At 39.6% G+C, this 16,842-nt stretch overlaps 2 long non-coding RNA genes across 2 annotated transcripts; both read right to left on the reverse strand.

The window, feature by feature from the left end:
• Nucleotides 1–7,775: 7,775 nt before the first annotated feature.
• LOC112653601 (uncharacterized) lies at nucleotides 7,776–10,996 on the reverse strand. Its single transcript, XR_007409858.1, has 3 exons — nucleotides 10,851–10,996; nucleotides 9,834–9,985; nucleotides 7,776–8,104 (listed from the first exon to the last, which is right to left on the reverse strand). It is a non-coding gene; the product is annotated as an uncharacterized LOC112653601 (long non-coding RNA).
• A 369-nt stretch (nucleotides 10,997–11,365) lies between these two features.
• Nucleotides 11,366–15,764, reverse strand: LOC125754797 (uncharacterized). The gene is made up of 3 exons (XR_007409641.1): nucleotides 15,535–15,764; nucleotides 12,392–12,502; nucleotides 11,366–11,528 (listed from the first exon to the last, which is right to left on the reverse strand). It is a non-coding gene; the product is annotated as an uncharacterized LOC125754797 (long non-coding RNA).
• Between the last annotated feature and the right edge of the window lie 1,078 nt (nucleotides 15,765–16,842).

Consider the following 16,842-nt stretch of genomic DNA (forward strand, 5'->3'; position numbering starts at 1 on the left):
TTGGGCCAAAATTAAGAGTTGGACACTTAACCAACTGAGCCATCCAGGCCCCCCTCCAAGCATACTCTTATCCTTAGCATTCCACATACCACTCTCTTCTTCCATCTTATTGGTCCATTGTCCCTATAAATGTTGTAAATCTCCACATCCTTACTTCTTGGACTTTTTCCCTCTTTCTATATCCGTTTCTCAGTGAGATCTTCTAGACTTGTGATTATAAATACTGTTTATGCTCTGATGACTACCAAATTTATATCTCTAGACTAATATTTTCTGAAAGCTATACTCACATATCCAGCTGTCCTATACAGTATGAAATGGGTTTCCTGACATTTCTGATTATCATCTCCAAACCTGCTCTTAATTGAAGTGTATGGCAATTCCATGTTCAGGCTAAAAACTTGGAGTCACCATTGACACCAGTTTTTTCTCACTGTGGATATCTAACCCATCAGCAAATGTTGGCTCTATGCTTAAAATATATCCAAAATATGACCACTTAATCCTTATCCCATCTTCTAACACCTTCATGCAAGCCTCTGTCACTCCATTCCTGGATCATTGAAAGAGGCTCCCAGTGAATCTTACTGTTTCTTCTGTCCTTCTACTGCCTCCCATTAGCCAGCAGCCCAAATATATGTCACATGTTTGAAACCAAATGGTGTTTCCCATCTTCCTCAGAGCACAATAAAAAGTCCTTGATTATACAAGTCCATATAAGATGTAGCCATGCTGTTTCTTGAACTCTACCTCCTTCTCAACCCTTCATCACTGCACTCCTGTCAAACTGTCTTGTTTGCTAATTCCCGAACATGCCACACATTCTCACAAACCAGGAACTTTGCACCTGCTATTCCTTCTTTCTGGGACACTCTTCCATGGATAGCTGCATGACAATTTGACACATTTTATCCAGGCCTCCTGCTTCCCTCCTATATTATCACATGCTTACATACACTACTTTATTCTTTGCTTAGCATTTGTCCCTCCCATTAGAATATAGCCTCCTTGCTCATAGAGAATACTCAATAAATACATTTATAAAGAATAAAGACTTGAGGATGATTGAAGAGAGCCATGGAATTTCTATTCTCTCTCTGTGACTGCAGGTGAGCCAAAAAAGTTCAATAGCACCTGATAAACACATCTTTGAAACTGTGACTATTTCAACATTAGCATATTGTCTTGGTGAAAAGCACCCTCAGAGATTCTAGTGGGAGTAGTGATTACTGATGCAGAGTCACTTTCAAAGGGGTCACAAACAATGAACTCACTTGACAAGGCTCCAACCCTGCTTAAATCCTACTTTGCACCTGTTACATGCCTGCTTCTTTGCAGCTGAACATGGTTTGTGAAAAAATGTCACAATGACCATCTCATCTTATATATGTGACTTCTAGTCTGAAGAGACCCAGAGGTGGGTCCTTGGTAACCAGCGAAGAAAGCAATATGAACTGGAATCTGAATTATGGGCAGAATCCAGGTATGCCAATATCCAGGAAATAGCATTCAGGCAGAAGAAATCAAGAACATAGGCCTTGAAGTCAGTACAAGCCTAGTGGATTTAATGGGGAGAAAGAAGCATCTGGTTGCAGTGCAGTGAGCACAGGGCTGAAGAAATGGGAGGGGCTGCTAGGGGCTAGATCACACACAGTTTTGCAGACCAAAGTAAGGATGCTGGACTTTTTTCACATGGCACAGGCACAGGGAAGACTTTAGAAGCTTTCAAGCAAAGGAGAGATGAAGTTCTGGTTTCCAATTGCAGGGTAACAAACCTCCCATAAACTGGATGTCTTGACACAATGGCAACATCTTTCTTGCTCAGAGATCTGTCCTGTCGGCAGACATGGGCTGACTGCCCCACTTGGTGGAGCATGGGCAGCTCTAAGGCTGGGGTTAGGAGTCATCCAAAGGCTTGTTCACTTATGTCCCCTGGGACCTCAGGCAGCCTGCACTTGGCCCTTGTGTGTTCCTGTTTGGTTTCCTCAAAATCTGGTGGCTGGATTACCAGGACAGCATCCCAGGAATGAGCCCAGTGGTAGCTTGTATTGCCTTTTCTTATTTTGTCTTGGAAGTCTGCTGTGTTCTATTCATGGAGGCTCTCCCCCAAACCTGCTCAGCATCAAGGGGAGAGAATATAGACTCTATTATTGATGGAGGAGCCTCATATCACCTCATAAGAACATGTAGAAGGAGATGTATTGGTGTAGCTGATTTGGAAAATAAAATTTGCCCCATATAGAATGTGATTTGTGTGTTTCAAATGATACACCAGCAACTTTGAGGAGAATAAATTATGGGGGGTGAGGGTGGGAATGGAGCATGGGCTGGTGGGACAAGTGGTCCTGGGGAGGGATGGCTTAGATGATGGTGGGGGAGTGGATATAAAAAGGAAGTATGAATTTCAACCTTAGGTGACAGTTTGGACAGAGGTTACATTAAAGACCTAAGTGGCTCTAAAGACAAAGGAGAAGGAGCAAGGGGGGTGCGCACAGAGACATGTGTCTTACCTCAAAGGTGCAGGAGGGCCTGGCCCTCATGGGAAGCAACAGGTTTATATTTCCTTCCTCACTATTGGAGGTTATCTAAGGGTGTGTTTGTTGTTTTGTTTATATGATGACCATTATTTTAAACTCTCATGTTTGGAGCAGATGTTTTGGCAGAATAGAAGTGCTATATTAAATAAAGAACCAAAATAGACCAGCAAAGTGCACCTCACCTTGGTGGTGAAAGAAAAATCTGGAAAGCCGTCTAATTCTCCAGAGCACCTGCAGGCAGCCTTTGAATAGATATGGCCTGGGGTCAAAGTCAGGGCCCTTGACCTCCTTGTTGGCAGGTGTGCTAACATCTGTTCTTCTCTAGCCAGGGCAGGCTGTATTCTTTAATGATTCAATCATCTGGACTCTGGAGAAACAATGGTGCCCACTCTGATAGAAATGATCAATAAGGTCAAATTGTGTCTCTTTCCTAGGCCTCACATTCCAGACCTCTCTCCTTAGAGTCTCCTCGTTCCTGCTTCAAGTCACAGAGGAAAGAACTAGTGTTGAAATCAGGCAGCGCTAGGCTCCTATCCCAGCTCTGCCCATTAGGAATTTTGTGACCTTGAATAAGTTATTTAACTTTTCTGGATCTGCTTCCTTTTCTATAAAATGATGATAATCCTATCTCATGGGGTTTATTCTAAAGATGAAATGCCAACACTGAAAGAGTAGCTAACAAAGTCTGACATATACTAAGTGCTTAATAAAATGTGGTAACTATTATATATTAAAGGATAGGGTGCCACAATGTTTAGAAATCCATCCCCAAATTCCCTCAGAGCTAGCACCACACATACCAAGTGACACTGCCTGTTGACTGTTGTCATGTCACATCTTTTTATGGCTCAGTGACTTAACATTCCAAAGATGAAACTTTTACAGCAAGAGCAAGTTGCAAAATAGGTAAAACCCCAGAGAGCATTTATGCACAAACTAACTTAGATGAGCGTAGATTTCTCAGCTTGGCCTGCCAGCTGGATGGGTTTTACATTCCGCTTGAGCAAAGCTATGCGTTCTGGAGGTTGTTGCAAATTCGCCAGCACTATACGCATGTCAAAAACTCAGGAAGAGATTAGCTTTGAAAAGCTGACATTTGTGTACATAGCACCAAAGCTGGGAGTAAGTAGGGGTCCGAGGCACACTTTGAAAGCCTTTAAGAAAGTTAATGAGAGGAGCTGTCACTAGACTGAAACTTCTAGGTGACATTGAGTATACAGTGGGTCATCCAGGTCACCGGTACAGCACCAAGCACTCAGACTGCAAATTCCCAGATGATTGTTTTCATATTTTAATGTGTTCTAACTGATGCATCAGAATCAGTCAGGCACTGGGAGCTCCCCCGGGGATGAGACGTCCTTTTCAGGGCCTCCTAAAGCTGTAGTTCATTGAGGGCTGGAAAAGGCCAAGCACCATACTAGATTTTATACACATGATCTCGTTTTTTCCTGACAACCAGACTCATTTGTTCATCTACTTGACAAATATTAAGTGTGCACGAGGCATTGACATCAGGGGTTTCATTCTATAGGGAGGCACTCAATTTTCAGAGAAGTTAAGCGACTTGCCCAACTTACCAAAGGGGTGTGAAGAGAGCCAAGATATGAGTAAACCCAGTTCCCACCCTGTCCCCACAAAACCATACTTCACCAGGGGTGCTAACCCAGAGCGTGGAGATCTGGGTACCCCTTACTGACTGGTTACTGGTTATGTGACCTTGGGCAAGTCACATAGTCTCTTGGTGGTTATTTCCTTGTCTTCACAGCTAACCGCTAGTGCCTTTTTAACTTACCTTTAGGGATTCTTGTGAGAATTAAAGGCTATAAAGGTAACAGTATGGAGAAATTTCACAAATATAATGTTGGATGAAGGAAGCCACACCTAAGAGAGGGTAGACTATATGATTTCATCTAGAAGGATTTCAGAACAGGCCAGAGGAATAAGAAGTAAGGATATTGGCTTCTTTCAGGGGGAAAATGAGGTTACACTTAGGAGGGGAATAAGGGAATTTCTAGAATGTTAATAATGTCCCATGTTCAATAAAAACAACACGTTAAAAAAACATAAAGGTATGTAAAACTACTCTGAAAAGACTATACTCAAATGTAAGATAGCATTCTCTGATGGTTTCGACTCTTCCCACTCCCTGCCTACCCATACACTGCTCCTCCGGTGGGAGTACTGCCAGCAATGATCTGCGTGCACATCCTTACGTCTCCAGGTTAGACTGCAGTCCTGCTGAGTTTGGTCCAAGACTGGTCTTCCAAAAAACCCCATATCTCAGGGTTGGTTTCCCAGGCAGCCTTCAGTAAGAACATTCCTGAAGGAGTCAGCCGGCTTCTACTCAGATGATTCCAAGGACAGGGAATTCACTCCTTTGCAAAAACTCCATCTGACCTCATACATGCTTCTCCAACATTAAATCTGCCCACTGACCTCCTGTGTTTCTCATCCCAAGTGGTTTCTCAGCCACACTTCTCTCAAACCACCTGCAAATGAGCTACTACTTACCTACCATTTATATCAGTATAATTTCTCAAGTTTCACATTTTTTCTGTGTTCTCTAAATTTTCTACAATGAGCATGTATCTCTTGGATAATTAGAAATAACTCTTTCATAAAAAGTAGTCCTTGTCCTGAAAAATATTTAGGGACCTTAATAAAAAGTAACATTCCCATTAGGCTTTATTGATGGAAGAATATTCCCTGATATGTAGACATTTGGGTGTGTCCCTTCTTGGAACACAAATTACGTGGTCACTCTACCCATAATCTTACCAACCAGATAAAACCTTTATTAGCATTTTTAAAAAGATTATTTATTTATTTATTTATTAACAGGAATTAAATTTATTTCAATTCATAAAATGAATTAAATTAATGAATTAAATCTTGAATGTTGAATTACATTTTAATGTTGAATTAAATGTTGAATTACTTGAGTTAATTAGAAAATTGAATTATTTAATTCAATTAAAAAATGAATGAAAAAACAGATTTTTACCAACTACACTACTATGCCATTATTTTTTTCCATTTTTTTATTTAATAATAAATTTATTTTTTATTGGTGTTTAATTTGCCAACATACAGAAAAACACCCAGTGCTCATCCCGTCAAGTGCCCCCCTCACTGCCCGTCACCCATTCACCCCCACCCCCTGCCCTCCTCCCCTTCCACCACCCCTAGTTTATTTCCCAGAGTTAGGAGTCCTCGTGTTCTGTCTCCCTTTCTGATATTTCCTACCCATTTCTTCTCCCTTCCCTTCTATTCCCTTTCACTATTATTTATATTCCCCAAATGAATGAGACCATATAATGTTTGTCCTTCTCCGACTGACTTACTTCACTCAGCATAATACCCTCCATGTTTCATCCATGTTGAAGCAAATGGTGGGTATTTGTCATTTCTAATAGCTGAGGAATATTCCATTGTATACATAAACCACATCTTCTCTATCCATTCATCTTTCGATTGGACACCGAGGCTCCTTCCACAGTTTGGCTATCGTGGCCATTGCTGCTAGAAACATCGGGGTGCAGGTGTCCCGGCATTTCATTACATCTGAATCTTTGGGGTAAATCCCCAACAGTGCAATTGCTGGGTCCTAGGGCAGGTCTATTTTTAACTCTTTGAGGAACCTCCACACAGTTTTCCAGAGTGGCTGCACCAGTTCACATTCCCACCCACAGTGTAAGAGGGTTCCCTTTTCTCCGCATCCTCTCCAACATTTGTGGTTTCCTGCCTTGTTAATTTTCCCCTGATCAAAACTCTTCAGAGTGTCATTCCTCAACATCTTAAAAGCCATCTACGAAAAGCCCACAGCAAATATAATTCTCAATGGGGAAGCACTGGGAGCCTTTCCCCTAAGATCAGGAACAAGACAGGGATGTCCACTCTCACCACTGCTATTCAACATAGTACTGGAAGTCCTAGCCTCAGCAATCAGACAACAAAAAGACATTAAAGGCATTCAAATTGGCAAAGAAGTCAAACTCTCCCTCTTCGCCGATGACATGATACTCTACATAGAAAACCCGAAAGACTCCACCCCAAGATTGCTAGAACTCATATAGCGATTTGGCAGTGTGGCAGGATACAAAATCAATGCCCAGAAGTCAGTGGCATTTCTATACACTAACAATGAGACTGAAGAAAGAGAAATTAAGGAGTCAATCCCATTTACAATTGCACCCAAAAGCATAAGATACCTAGGAATAAACCTAACCAAAGAGGTAAAGGATCTATACCCTAAAAACTATAGAACACTTCTGAAAGAAATTGAGGAAGACACAAAGAGATGGAAAAATACTCCATGCTTATGGATTGGCAGAATTAATATTGTGAAAATGTCAATGTTACCCAGGGCAATATACACGTTTAATGCAATCCCTATCAAAATACCATGGACTTTCTTCAGAGAGTTAGAACAAATTATTTTAAGATTTGTGTGGAATCAGAAAAGACCCCGAATAGCCAGGGGAATTTTAAAAAAGAAAACCACAGCTGGGGGCATCATAATGCCAGATTTCAGGTTGTACTACAAAGCTGTGGTCATCAAGACAGTGTGGTACTGGCACAAAAACAGACACATAGATCAATGGAACAGAATAGAGAACCCAGAAGTGGACCCTCAACTTTATGGTCAACTAATATTAGATTATTTATTTATTTATTTATTTATTTATTTATTTATTTATTCATGAGAGACAGAGAGAGAGAGAGAGAGAGACGCAGAGACACAGGCAGAGGGAGAAGCAGGCTCCATGCAGGGAGCCAGACGTGAGACTCGATCCCAGGTCTCCAGGATCACACCCTGGGCTGAATGCGGGCTAAACTGCTGAGCCACCCAGGGACCCCCCCTTTATTAGCATTTAATCATAATCCACTCTGGTCCTTTTTATCCATTATTTTATATCTTTGATCTCATTCTATAGGTAACTTTTAAAAAATATTTTATTTATTTATTTGACAGAGAGTATACAAGCGCAGGAGTGGGGGAGCAGCAGGCAGAGGGGGAGGGAGGGAGAGGGAGAAGAGGGTTCCCTGAACCAGGAGCCCATTGAGGGGCTTGATGCCAGGACCCTGGGATCATGACCTGAGCTGAAAGCAGATGCTTAACCGACTGAGCCACCCAGGCACCCCTACATATAACATTTTATACCCTAATTTTATATTTTACATGAAATACTAGGCATTTTATGATACTATTTAAAATATTTTACAGATATTGAGTGCTACATTTTTTATTCTAATTTGTTTAATATCACCATAATTTTTGGAAACTTTATTCCCCCACAATTGTAATATTACAAACAGCAATGCAATGAATGTCTTTGGCAGACAACCCGTTCTTCTTTTCAGATCATTTCCATCATTCGAATCCCAGAAACAGAATTTTGGAGGTGAGTGTCACAAATTATTTTCAAGGCTCTCCCATTGTCCTCCGCGTTGCTTCTTCAGGGCTGGAACCACTTTGCATTGCTTCCAGCTGTGTCGCGCAGGTCTATGTCTCTGTGCTCAAGCTCCAGAATTGAATGTTCTCATTTTTTTACAGTTCTGTTAATCTGATAGGTTAAAAATAGTATCTCATTGTTATTCCAACTTCCATTTCTCTGATAATGAGCAGAGTTGAAAAATGATCAAATGTTTATTAGCCACTGATGTGTCTGTGTCTGAAATTGTCTTACTTCCCTTCTCCCTTTATTTATGAGGAACTTAATTATTTTATTATTACCTTTTGTCATGAGCTCTTTTCTTATTAAGGATATCACCCTTTGTCCTGTTTAGAGCAAATATTTCCCAGGGTTTATTTGCCTGTCAAGCAATTTTGGAGAAATTGTAATTTGTATGGGAAGTACTTACTGAGCTTCCCCTTTGTTATTTCGGCCACTCCTTTTGAGCTTAGAAAAATTCTCACCCTGATCTAGATTTGATTCTTCTTTATTTCCATTTACTCTTCCTGCTCCTTATGATTTACCAATGTTTAAACAAGCCTCAATTCTTTTCAGTCAGGCCAAGATATATACTGCCGGGCTTTAATAGAAAATTTTAATTTATATTTTGTTTTGTTCTTCTGCTTGGGAATTCTATTGCTACTATTGATTGTCCATTTTAATAAGGTGCTTCTGTTTCAAGGCAATTATGCAAAGGACACAATTGTGTACATAAATAATGAAGAAAAAATGCTTTTTCTTTCACTTCATTGTTCAGATAGAGAAATGCTAATTTTTACTCAAGCATGAGACACACCCCATTTTTCACCAATAAATTGCTAAAAATACATACATTGCTTTTGTCTAGGTTAATGATAGAAATAAATTGAAGTTTTGAATTATTAAAATCTTTGTTTTCCAGGTAACTATGTGTAGCATCTGGCATCTACAAGATTAATTCTAAAGAATTTCTTTGAAATGTTAACCAAAAATTCAGTGATAAGGGCTACAATAATTTTGCAGTGCAAAAGAAAATGCCAAGCAAACTTTCCAGACAATGGACTATTTATCACAGTTTGCAGAGGTGGAGCAAATACATAATTTTTTGATCCAGTTGACACATTCAATTATCTTCTAAAAGTTTCTATCATAGGACTCCTTTTAGCCATTTACTGGGTACAAAAATGTTATCCATAATTACAGATATTTCATGGACCTTCTATCAAAAGCCCAAGAATCCTTTCCCAGGGGCTTTCTGTCTTCCAGACAAACTGGAAAAAGAAAATAAATGCTTGGCAATCAAGACTTGCAAAGTGGCTGTGAGGGGCAGTCAAGGAACTGACAGAGGAAAACAAGGAAAAAATATGTCCATCAGAGCCTACGGTTTGGGCTTACAGAAGAAAAAATTTGCTGTATATCATAGACTCACAGATGTCTGGGACTGAAAGGGATTTTGTGAACATTAATTTAGTCTATCTCCCTTAGTTTTGCTAAAAGCAATAAAATTTTCAAAATCTGTGTGCATATCTTCAAGATCAAAATGTAATATGGTGGAAAAATCAGAAGCTAGGTTTGAGGTCATCCCATCATTCTCTAATAACATTTTTAGGGGTAACAATGTGTTTAACCCAAAAAATCCTGGATTCTTTTTTGAAAGTATAAGGTTATTACACTTACCTGGCTGGGTTCTTGTGGTGTTTAATGGGATAGAAGTTCCTTATTAACAATAAATGCCAGTCATTTTTCTTTCTTTCATTCTCCATACTGAGAGTGGGTGAGACAAGCTGTCAACTAAACCTTAAGATATTTCAATATTTATCAGCCTTCTAAGGTGGAAAACCTTCCTGCATGCTCAACTTACATTTATCAGGTTCTAGCTTTTGCTCTTTCCCTCTGGTTTTTTAGCCAATGGAATTGTGGAGCAGAGATAATCTAACTTGGCAATCTTCCATCCCATGTTTCTGTAGAGCTGATAGCTGTCATTCATGAATGGTCAATAGGTCTTCTTCTGGGCTTGAAAAATGAATGGAAGACAGAAAGAAGGTTGTTTTGCCAAGTGACATCTGACAAAGATCTTCTTTTTTGCTTCATATTTCATATCCAGCTCCCCTACCTCCATCCTAGTGATCTACTGTGTCTAGTAGGGAATTCCTAAGACATGACACCTAGTTTTCTGTTGGACTAGCCTCTTTAAGTTGTCTATCCCATCACAGCAAAGGTCAAGCAATGTATTTTGTGAATCATTTCCATTGTCCGTGAGTTATTCTGTGGCTAATGAACCTGGCATTTGATGCCAGCCTTCCTTCTAATAAATGTCAATTGACTATGTTCAATGCTTTTCTGTTTTGCTTAAAATGCATGAGACTGATTAGTGTAAAGCAAAAGTCTTTTCATGTGTGGAAATACTCACTAAAGTAGGGGGTACTTAATAAGACATCTTTCCATTTTTTATATTAAAAAACCCCGATGCTCAGAGATGTCCAAGGAATTACTAAAATGGTAAATTAGTTAGTCAATATACAGCAAGGAATGAACTGTGTTTGGTCACTCATTTATTTTCTATTTCCAAGCTGGTGAAAATAATTGGACAACTTAGGTAATTGTCTTTGAATTCATCTTTTAAAACCACACATCCAAGTCACTCTATGATTGGGAAAAGCCTAATATTACTTGAGAGACAGTGGCTAGGCAGTCCCTGGCATGGATTGACAACCAAACAAAATCAGTGGAAAGAATAAATGATTTTTCTTTTTTTTTTTTAAATGATTTTTCTTTACTATTATTACTACTACTACTAATGATAATAATAAATTAATATAGCTTTCTTATTATAGTGTGATAGTTAAAATTATTGTTTGTCAAATATACACTTCCTTACCTGTTCTGCAGTGGGTGAAATTCATCCTACCACATTGTGTTGAGGTTGCCATGTGACTTGCTTTGACCAATGGAATTTTAGCAGATGTGATGTAAACAGAAGGTTTAAATGTGCTTATGACTTTTGGCTTAGCATGGTGTTTCAGTGACCCATCAAGAGAAGAACACAATCCAGATAGCTATTGAGTCTTAGCCTTGGCCATGGAATAAACACATATGGAACATAACTGAATCCAACAAGCATCCTAGAGTCAAGCCCAGTTGAACCACAGCTCAAGCACAACTGGCTAGTCAAGCACAACTTGTGTTCAACCTGCAGACTCTTGAACAAAAGAATAAATGTGAATCATTGTAAGCTACTGAATTTTGAGTAGATTATTATGCAGTATCATTGTAGCAATAGTTGCTAATACATACAACTAGCCTTTGCATATGAACTATTTGACAGATGCTATGCTTAACATTTTAATAATCACACTTTTTAAAAAAAATTTTTATTTATTTATGATAGTCACACACACACACACAGAGGCAGAGACATAGGCAGAGGGAGAAGCAGGCTCCATGCACCGGGAGCCCGACGTGGGATTCCATCCCGGATCTCCAGGATCGCGCCCTGGGCCAAAGGCAGGCGCCAAACCGCTGCGCCACCCAGGGATCCCAATAATCACACTTTAATCTGAAAATAATACCATGAGATAGGTGATATCATTTAATCCTAAATTTCAAATAAGGATGCAGAGCTTCAGAAGGGTTAGGGAATTTACCTAAGGACAAGATAACAAGGAGCTGAAACATGATTTGAATCAATGAGTCAATGTCTTTCTGATTCCAACATCTTTGTTATGCTTTAACCAGATATTTCTTTTAAATTTTCACTTGAAATGGAGGGAATGAAAGTTGTGTTTGATGCTTAGCAAGGTGGTTAGGTTGTAGTATGGAGCCAAACAACTGTTTCTCAGCTCTTCTGTTTCATTCCCAACTATTATCACAAATGAGTTTGTAAGGGTTCCATTTCAACTTTTGCCGAGACTTGGGCTGATGCAGCTCTTAGAAATTCACTTTACAAAGCAATTGATAAAGAGTTCTCCAAGAGAGACTGACCAATAATTTCTCAGATAACTTCCACAGCAAAACACTATCAAGCTTAGGAGAGGCCATGACAAAAATGAATAATAAAGCCCTTTTGATCTTCAGGATCAACTCTTAAGCCCTCTGGAGCAATGAAATTATTACCACACAAATTATTCCAGCTGTGAGGGTGGTGAGAAAACAACTCCACCACATATTCTTATTTCCAATAAAGGACAACTTATTTAGAATTAGCTCCTTCAGAGTTCTTTTGTCTTTATCAGTGTTTACATGAGGGCTTCAAAACAACCTCAATGTGTCCCCATAATTAATTTCAAAAAAGGAGAGAAATCCTCCGCTTAAGCCCTGGCTATATCCTATTTCTCTGATTCCTTCTACTCATCTCTTTTCCTACAAACTCTGGCATCAACAAGACTTGGCAAAAACGTTGAGGAAAGGGCTACATTTTACCTCCACAACCTCAATGACGGTATTTTCTTGATATTTCCAAAAAGGCAGAGGATGGAATTTCTTTGAATGGTAAGCTGGAAATGCCATCTTCTAAGAGAATTTGATCTTCCCCTGAGAATAGGAGGGAGGTAGATAATGAGTAGGAGAGGTTAGAGCCCAGCTACAATGCAATGTCCAAAATAGGTGGCATCTATAAATATTAAGTCTAGGGTTTATGACTTTTATGAAGGATATTTCTGATGCCCAGGAAACTGACCAATGGGAGCTGGAATCAATATTCAACAATAGTATTATGTAACCAAAGGTGCATACATATATTGATCACCAAGGACCTGACTGTTCATTTTCTGCTCTGCATATGGCTGAAAATCTTGTAATCCCATGGTAGGATTAGAATCACAAAAATCACTGAGATATTCTGTGAGTGGAGGATCCTAACATACTGTTCATTCATTCACTTATTCATTCATCTACTTGACAAATATTTACTAAGAATCTATGATGTGAAAAACATTGTCTTTTCTCCAAGAATACAGCAATGAACAAAAGAAACAAAGTCTCTTACAGATCTTATATTCTGAAGTGACAGATGAGAAAGAGATAAATATAGAATATAAGTTAGCACTGTGGAAAAAAAGTAAAAGAGTAAGAGGATGGAATAGAATAATTTATATAGAGTCGACAGATAAAGCCTCTCTTAGAGACATTTAAATAAAGACCTCAATAAAAGGAGGGCACAAACCATAGGAATATCTAGGGGAAAAGTGTTCTGGCCAAGCAACAGAATTGTGAGTATTCACTTGGTGTGCTCAACAAGGCTATTATGTATGTGGAACAGTGAGAAGGAGTCACAGCGGTAGAAGGTGAAGTCTGAGAAGCAGATGGGAGGCAGATTATGTAGCATCTTATAGGACCTTATCAGAATTTGGAATTTATTCTGGTAATATCAGATGCTACAAGAAGGTTTTGAGCAGGGAAATATCATGATCTGACTTTATGTTTAAAGAAGTCCTCTGACTACTGTATCAAGAGATAATAGCATGGTAAAAGTAGAAGTAGAGAAGCCAGATAAAAAATTATGTAATAATTAAGTCAAGGCATGATGTGGTTGTTTAAAAGAGACTGACAGCAGTGTAAGAGATGAGAAATGGTTAGAGTTTGGATATATTTTGGAATTAGAACCAACAGATTTTTATAAGGTATTGGATTTAAAATATGAGAGGAGAGGATTCAAAGATGACTCCCAATTTTTACTTTTATTTAAGCAACCAGGTGCACTATAGTGCCCTTTACTATATGGGAAATACTGAGTTTCATGTTAGCTTAGGCTGCTATAGCAAAATACCATAAATCAGATGGTGTAAACAACAGTCACTTATTTCACTCAATTCTGAAGGCCGAGAAGTCCAAGATCAAGGTTTCATGGGCATATTTGGATGCTGGTGAGGTCCCTCTTCCTGGTTTTTGCTCTACTCTCACATTACAGAGGTGGAGGGAAGGGGCTCTATCTTTTCCTCTTGTCATATGGACACTGATCCCATTATGGGGCTCTTCCCTCATAATCTCATCTAAGCCTAATCACATCCCAAAGGCCCCACCTTCAAATACCACTACACTGGATTTAGGCTTTCAATATACAAAGTTTGAGGGGATACAAACATTCATCGACCACAGCATGGTAAGAAGGGATGGTTAGTGTGGGCAGGAGAGAACTCAAGGATTCTATTTTCAGTTGGCTGTTAGACATGCAAGGAGAAATGTTACATGGAGAATTGAATACACATGTCTGGAGTTCAGAGAAGAGGTGTTGACTGGAGCTAGAAATTTGGGCATCCTCAGAGTATCCACCAGAGGAACAAATAAGTGCAACATTTAGAGGCTGACATAAGAGGAGTCAACAAGATAGCCTGAAAGGGAAACCCAGTGATGTTGAAGGTAAGGTAGGAGGTGGATGTTTCAGAGGCCAAGGGGACAAAGTATTTCAAGAAGTAGGGAGTAACTGGCTTCCTAAAATGGTGCCAGTCAAGTAAGAGGAAGACTGTGCATAGATTGTGGATGAAGCAATGTAATTTCACTGATGATGGCTACAAAAGCTTTTTTCTGGAGTGATGAGGGGAAAGAGCATTAAAGGAGTTGGTCCAGGAGAGAGTGGGAACATGTGAAAGAGACCACAGTGAGAATAGGGAACTCTCAGGAATTTTGCAACAAGGCTGCAAAGCAGGTTGAGATTAGAGTCAAGACAAGTTTGTACTTATCTTTTTGTGTGAAATATAGGAGACAAAATAACATATTTTTCTGCTGCTGAAAATGATCTGGAAGAGAGGAAATACTTGATGATATAGAAGAGAGAGAACAGGATTGATGGTGGAGTTAATGGTGATGAGTGTTCTTGGGCCATCAGATCCAGTCACATATGGAGGATCTGGTCCTGGGCCATACTATGGATATGATTCATGTAACAGGAGAGGAGGCAGGCAATGGATCATTACAGATCAAGACAAATTAGGAAATTGAGTGGGAGAGTGAGGAAACACTCCTTATGGGTTCTGTTTTCCCAGCAAAATGAGGATCAGCCAACAGTTGAAACTGAGGATGAAGGATGTTCATCCTCATATTGGAGACTTAAGGAAATGGAGGGTAAGTAGTCACTCAGGACAATAGAAGACTGTGACAGAGACTATGGAGAGCCCCTTGGCAGTGATGAGAGCTCAATGAGGCCATGAATTTTAGTGTGGCCAGTCGGCCTGGGTGTGAGGATTTTGTTTTCTTGAATCACATTCAGCTTGCCCATTGAAGGCAGGGAGTGGGGTCGAACTTAAGTGGAGTTTAACCAAGCAAGTATGACAAAGGGGGAGGGGCCAAAGATGTTGAGTTAACAACCCCTTGACAGGACTATGATGTCGAAGAATTCATTGAACAATCTCTAAGCATTTTTTAAAAAGTCTCTCAAGAACAATTTTTTTTTACTACTTAGAATAGAGTGAGTTGTACTGTCTTAGAGGTAGCTTATGATTAGTTTTATTATTGATATCAAGCATGTGTACAGTCATATTTCACAATGCCAATAGTAATAGCCATTGAAGACAAAATGGCAGAAATCTTATGTTAAACTGATAATAACCCAGTTGTAGCAAGGTAAGTACCTTATAATAATATTCATCCCAATGTGCCAATAGAAGAAATCCAGAGTCACAGAATAAACTCTTCTATCAATCTTCATAAAATGCAAGAGGGTAAAATCATAGAGAATCAAACCTCTCTCTCTCAGTTTCCACTCTGTAGGCAGGTCTTTCTTGCTACTAAGGATATTTGTTTAGAATAAATTATTTTTCAGTTTTCTTCCTTCCATCACTTCCTCCCTACTTTACTTTTTTTGTTACCTTTCTCTTTCTGCCTTGCCTTTCCTTTTCTTTCTTCTTTCTTTCTTTCTTTCTTTCTTTCTTTCTTTCTTTCTTTCTTCTTTCTTTCTTTTCTTTCTTTTTTTCTTTCTTAATATCGAGACTTATCATCAAAAAAGAAAGAAAAAAGCCTTGTAAAAAACTTGTAGAATTTAGCTATTCATGTGTGCTAAATCCACCATTTTCTCTCTGCTCTCCAGAGCATTAGCTGATTACATCACTTCAGAACTTGGAGAGTTACCATGGTAACAGCTTTCCAACCTTTTCCTTTGAAAAGAATCCCTCCTGCCCTAAGAGAAATCACCTGCAAGTAGCCGTCCAGCTGCCTTTGTTCTGCTCACCGTCTTCACCCATTATCGGCAGTCAGACTTAGGTCAAGAGCCTTGCCAACGACCTATGAAGTAGGGCAGCATCTAGAGTGCTGGTTCAGGGCTGGAGTTTGCTCTCCTCCACACTTCTGCCTCCCCTCCTCCACTTGCTCTTGCAGTATGGGGATTGAAACCAGGGGGAGAGGGCACAGCAAAGTCTCTTCTCAAAACCACCTGGATTCTTTTTAGCGGCTGCCCAGCTGCTAAGGAATTGAGTCCCTGTCCTAGAATTTCAGAGTCCCTCCTCCATGAGAGGGGAGTTTTTCTCTTTATTGATTTGCCAACAGCAAAAGCAGCAACCCCAACCACCTGCCACTTAAACAAGAGCAGATTTATTACATTTGGCCTAAGGATACTTGTTACAATTGGAATATTGTATGTGTCAGTCAGGAGGAAGTTTGGCTATGATGCTTTGCATTGTTAATGGATCAATGCTGTCTCACTTCCTACTTACTTTCAATGTGCCTTCTTCCCAGCATGGTGGCCTAGTCTTCCTTCCTGGTCCATCATTTGTCCTCTGACTGTAATCATGGAAACAGATTAGATTAGTCACTTAATGGTGAGGTGATATATGAACTTGATCCCTGACATGAAGGGTCCCCCATTGTCTTTGTATGGCTCACTTTTTTGCCACATTGAAGGGCTGGCATTTATTCTCGGTCTTACCTGCTCCTTTCTTACCAAC

The sequence above is a fragment of the Canis lupus genome, chromosome 3, assembly GCF_003254725.2.
Source record: "Canis lupus dingo isolate Sandy chromosome 3, ASM325472v2, whole genome shotgun sequence".
NCBI lineage: Eukaryota > Metazoa > Chordata > Mammalia > Carnivora > Canidae > Canis > Canis lupus.